The sequence below is a fragment of the Cucumis melo genome, chromosome 2 (assembly GCF_025177605.1).
Source record: "Cucumis melo cultivar AY chromosome 2, USDA_Cmelo_AY_1.0, whole genome shotgun sequence".
NCBI classification, from domain to species: Eukaryota; Viridiplantae; Streptophyta; class Magnoliopsida; order Cucurbitales; family Cucurbitaceae; genus Cucumis; species Cucumis melo.
The window spans coordinates 21533008-21538465 of record NC_066858.1 but is presented as its reverse complement, the minus strand read 5'-3'; the positions used below and the strand labels follow the sequence as shown (position 1 = coordinate 21538465).

Below are 5458 nucleotides of genomic sequence, written 5' to 3'. Positions count from 1 at the left end.
AAAGAAACCTTCAGCTTCAACAAACTAAAATTAAGTTGCCATATTGTTGTGCAAAATAGATTGTTCTAGTACAGATTGGAGATACATTGAAGCAAAATAGATTGAGAGACGTGACTTCTATTTCAATGTTTTAAAAGTGTTATAAAGTAGAAGTAATTTAATAGAAAAGCCAAAAGAGAATTCAAATAGAATAATTTTGAGTATCATATCGATAACAAATAAAACAAAGAGGAAAAAGGTAATAAATATCTTGTCATATATGTGTATCTATATACATACACAAACACATTTAACACTGGAGGAGGATCCACAAAATGTCAAGGGTGCATATTATCCCTCCTCAATTGCTTTTAACATTGTTTCCATACAGTTAAGCTTATTCATTAAGTGTAGCAAAGTGTAGCTTGTCTCGATGGTCGTACGATTGTGCCCTCTTGATCTTTTGTTTGATTCTTTGAAACAAAAACTACACTTATATATATGTAAGAGACTTACTAGATATAACATGTGAAATATTTATTTAGAAATATAAATTGTAAAAACACTAGAAGAATTTTGGCCTTTAATGTCACTTGGCAACCGACATCTTTGTGAGTGTTATTAAAGGCCTTTAATGTCGGTTGGACTTTAATGTTGGTTTAAAAACGACATTAAAGGCCTCTTTAATGTCGGGTTAAAAACGACATTAAAGGCCTTTAATGTCAGTTTTCAACCGACATCTTTGATGGTGTTATTGAAGCTCTTTAATGTCGGTTGGGCTTTAATGTCGGTTTAAAAAAGACATTAAAGGCCTCTTTAATGTCGGTTTGTCAATTTTCAACCGACATCTTTGATAGTGTTATTAAAGCCTAGTTTTTGGATTCATTTTTATAAATTTATTTTTAATTGTTACATTATTGTCCTATAGATCGACATTGGGTTAATGTAGATAAATATGTTTTTCACATGCCAACAAATCAATGAAATTCATATTATGTTAGAAACTATAATATTTTTCTTTTACATACACAAAATAAAATCTTAATATTATGTTTATATATACATTCTACGATAGTACATGAAAAAAGATTCTAATACAAGAATTAAATAATTAAAAATCCTAAATGCCTTCTCAATCTTCAATTTTCAACGGTCGCTTGGCCATCTCTGCACAATCGCTTAGCTTTCAACCCGATATGACTTCAATTATCTACAAACAATATCCAAATAGACATTAATTCAATCCAATGCATTAATCTCGAGCTTTTTCCTTCCCTATTACGGTGCAAAATCATTCAAAAAAAACAAACTACCTAGAGCTCAAGTAACTCAATCATGCCCCCAAATTGCCACTCAATCATGCCCCTAAATTGCCACTAAGAAACCCAACAGAAAACAACATCCAGACTAGGAATTGGCAGAATAATAAGCCAAATTTGTTGACTACGAGTAAGCCTACTCCTAACGTCGAACAGTAATAAGAATAAGAAGTGATAATCAAACAGTTCAAAATAAATCCCATTCTTACCGAGGCTTGCGGAGTATGCCGTAGAGGTAGAAACGGTGACGAAGGGAGAGAGCGAGCTTGTAGAGAGAAGACGCCATGTAGAGGAAGGGGATGAAAGAGCGATGCAGATGAGAGAGGTCAGCATGGTCTCTGCTGTAAGCGATTTTGATCACTGACTTCTTCAGGTTCTCCATGAGTGGATGAAGACTTGGAAGCTAATGGAAAGAGAGAGGGAAAATATGCTTTTCTACAAATGCTAGAGAAGATACAATGAGAAATACGAACTTCCAAACTCAACTCAACGATGGCATAGAAAATCAGACAAATAAAGCAAGTTTTCAATATCCCAATTAAATTACGAGATAAGGAATCTTTTATTCACAAAGTAATATCAAAAGTAATATTAGAAATACTCCATAGATGCAATCATATACAATCATTTTCTCAAATAAAAAAACAGAAAAGATGTGCCAACCTATGAATTCATGTAATTGATCAACTCATAGTATTGCCAGCCAAATGAATAATCAATACTTCTCTACTAACTTGTCAAAGAATGATATGATACAACCTCAATATATTGAAATAAAAACAGAAAAAGAAAAAGAAAATACGTTCTTGAATCTTGGAATCAACTTCTAATAACAGAGTATGGAAGTTTGAACCTACAATGTATAATCTACTTGAAGGCAGCCGAGGTTCTGAAGTGGCTAAATACATCGTTCCTTCCAATTGAAGCCAATACTCTGTCAGAGATCAAAAATATCTAATAAGAACATTTATGGTTTGCTTTTAGAACACCTTAGCTTTTAACAAGTCGATAAGAAATGGAAGCAAGGGCATACCATTACAGAATAACAGACGGATTTCAGCTTTCTTTCTTCATTATCCTGTTAGCCAAAGAAAGTACAATCAAACATGCTTTCTCTATGTACAATTATTCAAAGAAACATGAAATCAAAGTTCCTTTTAGAAAAAGAGAAACAAGTAGTGCTAGCAGTGTGCATATCTGGTATGATATATTCAAGCTCCAGTTATTTCAAGCATAAGATAAAACCTTTGTATCATGGTGGAGTGGAAGTAAAGTGATGAACATGTACAAGTAAAGTGCATAAACGATATAGTTTGAACCAGACAATAAATGAGAGAATCCTAGTACTTTTCCAATTTGGTAACTTGCAGAAATTTATATCACGTGGCTTTGTTTTCTCTCACCTGAAGCAGTGAATTCCCAAAGAATTTTTCATTTCTTCAATAACTGATGTGGCAAAGTGCAAATAGAGAGCACCTGAATGCAAAGAAAGATGAGAGTACACATGACGAGGTAGAGTTGCACCAAAACAAAATCTTCTCACAGCCTATAGAAATTTATCTTCAGAATTGAACTTAAGAGAAACATGATTTCCTGAAGGAGCTCAATAACTAATAATAATTGGGGACCACATGAACAAGCAAAACAAACAACAAAGGAACCCATGGCCACGATATCACATTTTTTAGACTAAACTTGTAATTTAACTTCTTTCATAAATAAGAACCTATATTTCAACTCTGTTTTAGAAGTTAAGTTCTGAGTATTAAACTAAAATACATCTTTTAGGACCTAAAGTAATATATACTAAAGTTTTTAATTATATGGTTTGCATGAAAATGTATAAAATCCATGGACTTTCAGCTGCATACATGCCAACATATTTATAAGGGCAGCCTAAGATTTTTATGAAAGTTTGTGATTAGATTTGTCTCACTCCAGCTGTTATTGTCCATTTTGACACTTTAAGAACATGTCAATCTTTGTGAAATCAATCTTCAATAATCAAGCTTCTTCTTTGAACAACCTATGAGAAAGTTAAACTTCAAACTCTAATGAAAAAAATGAGTACGAAATTGTATTAGCTTAAGTCTGTGACAAGTCTTCAAACTCTCCATGAAGATTTCTACTTATGAAACATGACAAGAAAACATATTTTATAGTTCACTATTTCGTAAATACATCTCAAAATAAAGTTAAACTTTAATGAGACCCAATAGCTGCCACATTAGTAACTATGAAAATCTAGTGAAGATCTCTCAGATATTTTTTCAAACACCTTAACTACAACAAAAAGGTTATACTAAGTTATGAAAAGTACTTAAAAATAAACAATCGTCAAAATAAAAGCTCATGAAAATTTCTCATCAAAACTTTAAGATAAGAAAGTTATTTGCTATAGTAAGAACTAATAAATATAGCTACAAAACTATGTTTAAGGTCAAATCTTATAAACATTACAACAATTAACTCCATCCAAATTAACAAAACAAATTAAAGTCACCAAGTAAACCAAACAAATTAAAGACTTCACTTACATAACAACCAACATAGTTATTACTTCATTGACACGAAGAAGTAAAAAGCCTTTAGAAACCTGAAACTTGTTTTCATTAGAGAGTTCATCAAGATATGCTAGAAAGGAGTCAGCCAAAGTAGCTTACAAACCCAAGAAAAGAATCTGAAAATTAACAAACATGTTTGATACTTACAGCTTCACATTTTGAGAAAAAAGAAAATGTTGGTGATAAATCAGTTTCCGCAAACCCCATGAAACTGAAAATTAGTCTTTCAAAAGAATTAAGTTTACACAAAGCAACATACAGAGATGAAAGAGTAAGCAAAATTCCCAATTCAAACTTACCATTCTTTTCGCCGACAACCCTAAAGCAAAAACCCCAAATTTTCAAAGTCACTTCTCCAAGCTCTGAAACTCTACCTCCGCGCAATAAGTTCAACTTCTTCCACACCACACACACTGGACCCCAACTCCACGGCCAGTGTTAGTTATAGACAGCAACACTACTCAAGTTAACGATGAAAAACATAAGAAAGAACCATGGAAATCGTTCAAACATAATAGCTATAAGTGAAAGTAACTAACCTCATGTTCGTTGTACTCTTTCAGGACTGGCAAAAGCAATTCATCTGCCTTCGAGTTCTCCCACCCAAACTTTTTCCAGCATAATCTGCAGCATATGAAGCAAGTTTAGTATGGGGGATATTCAATTTTCTTAAGTATATTGTAGATCTGGCTCGCCGATGTAGTAAAGTGCAAAAAACATCATATATCTGCAACAGCTAATTGACTCTTCTGCAACAGATCTGGCCACAAACCAACAGATTGGAGCTTGTGAGATAAACGTAGACGGCGACGATGGTGGCGAGGGCTGGACATGAACATGGTTGAAGAAAAGGACTCCCAACGGTGGTAGCAAGCATAACAGTGTTTGAAGAAAGTGAGGAGTGACGACGATGGTGGCGGGCACAGGCTGGGCACGAGGGACGATGGTGGTGGTGGTGGCAGCGACTGTTCAGAGAAGAAAGGGAAGATTGTTAGATGAGAATGAGGAGTGAAGAAGAAATTGGAAGGATGAAATCGTGTGGGTGATTGAGAAAGAGTAAAGTAAGAGAGAGAAAGTCATTTTTTTATAAAATAAAAAATTAAAATTAAAATTATAAAAGAGCTTTAATGTCGCTTTTCAAAACAAGGATGTTTAATGTCGGTTTTAAACCGACAGTAAAGTTCCAGCTTTAATGTCGGCTTAAAACCGACATTAAACATCCGCCTTTTCAAAAACGACATTAAAGCTCTTTTTTCATTTTTTTCCAACCGACATTAAAGGCCAAATTTGTTCTAGTGAAAAAAATATGTTGGTTTTTATAGTAGTTTTATTAGTCAATAGTGCTCGAGTATAGTTTACTTTTGATCTTTCACCCAATTTTCTCTGGTTTGATTTCAATATTGTCTAAGTTGAATTATTCGAGAGATTCTTTCACTATTGTAGTGTTTAGCCTTATTTCATTTTGATGCTTAAGTTATTAGTATGAGTGACTACTTTATAAAAACATCAGAAGAAGCAAGGACGAGTTTTTTCTTCAGAGATTATTACTTAATTAGTCTCCTCTTATGAAGTGGTCAAATGTGTTTATTTATAAGC

At 33.3% G+C, this 5458-nt stretch overlaps 1 long non-coding RNA gene across 11 annotated transcripts; it reads right to left on the bottom strand.

Moving 5' to 3' along the window:
• Positions 1 to 938: 938 nt before the first annotated feature.
• Positions 939 to 4922, bottom strand: LOC103494299 (uncharacterized). Of its 11 annotated transcripts, none has more exons than XR_007818743.1 (9): positions 4402 to 4922; positions 4162 to 4319; positions 4010 to 4085; positions 3836 to 3894; positions 2702 to 2774; positions 2332 to 2376; positions 2156 to 2232; positions 1508 to 1733; positions 939 to 1189 (listed from the first exon to the last, which is right to left on the bottom strand). It is a non-coding gene; the product is annotated as an uncharacterized LOC103494299 (long non-coding RNA). The 11 variants fall into 11 exon arrangements; XR_007818748.1 differs by having other exon boundaries at positions 981 to 1189; positions 4010 to 4319; positions 4402 to 4486; positions 4635 to 4922; XR_007818744.1 differs by having other exon boundaries at positions 982 to 1189; positions 3836 to 3900; positions 4010 to 4073.
• Between the last annotated feature and the right edge of the window lie 536 nt (positions 4923 to 5458).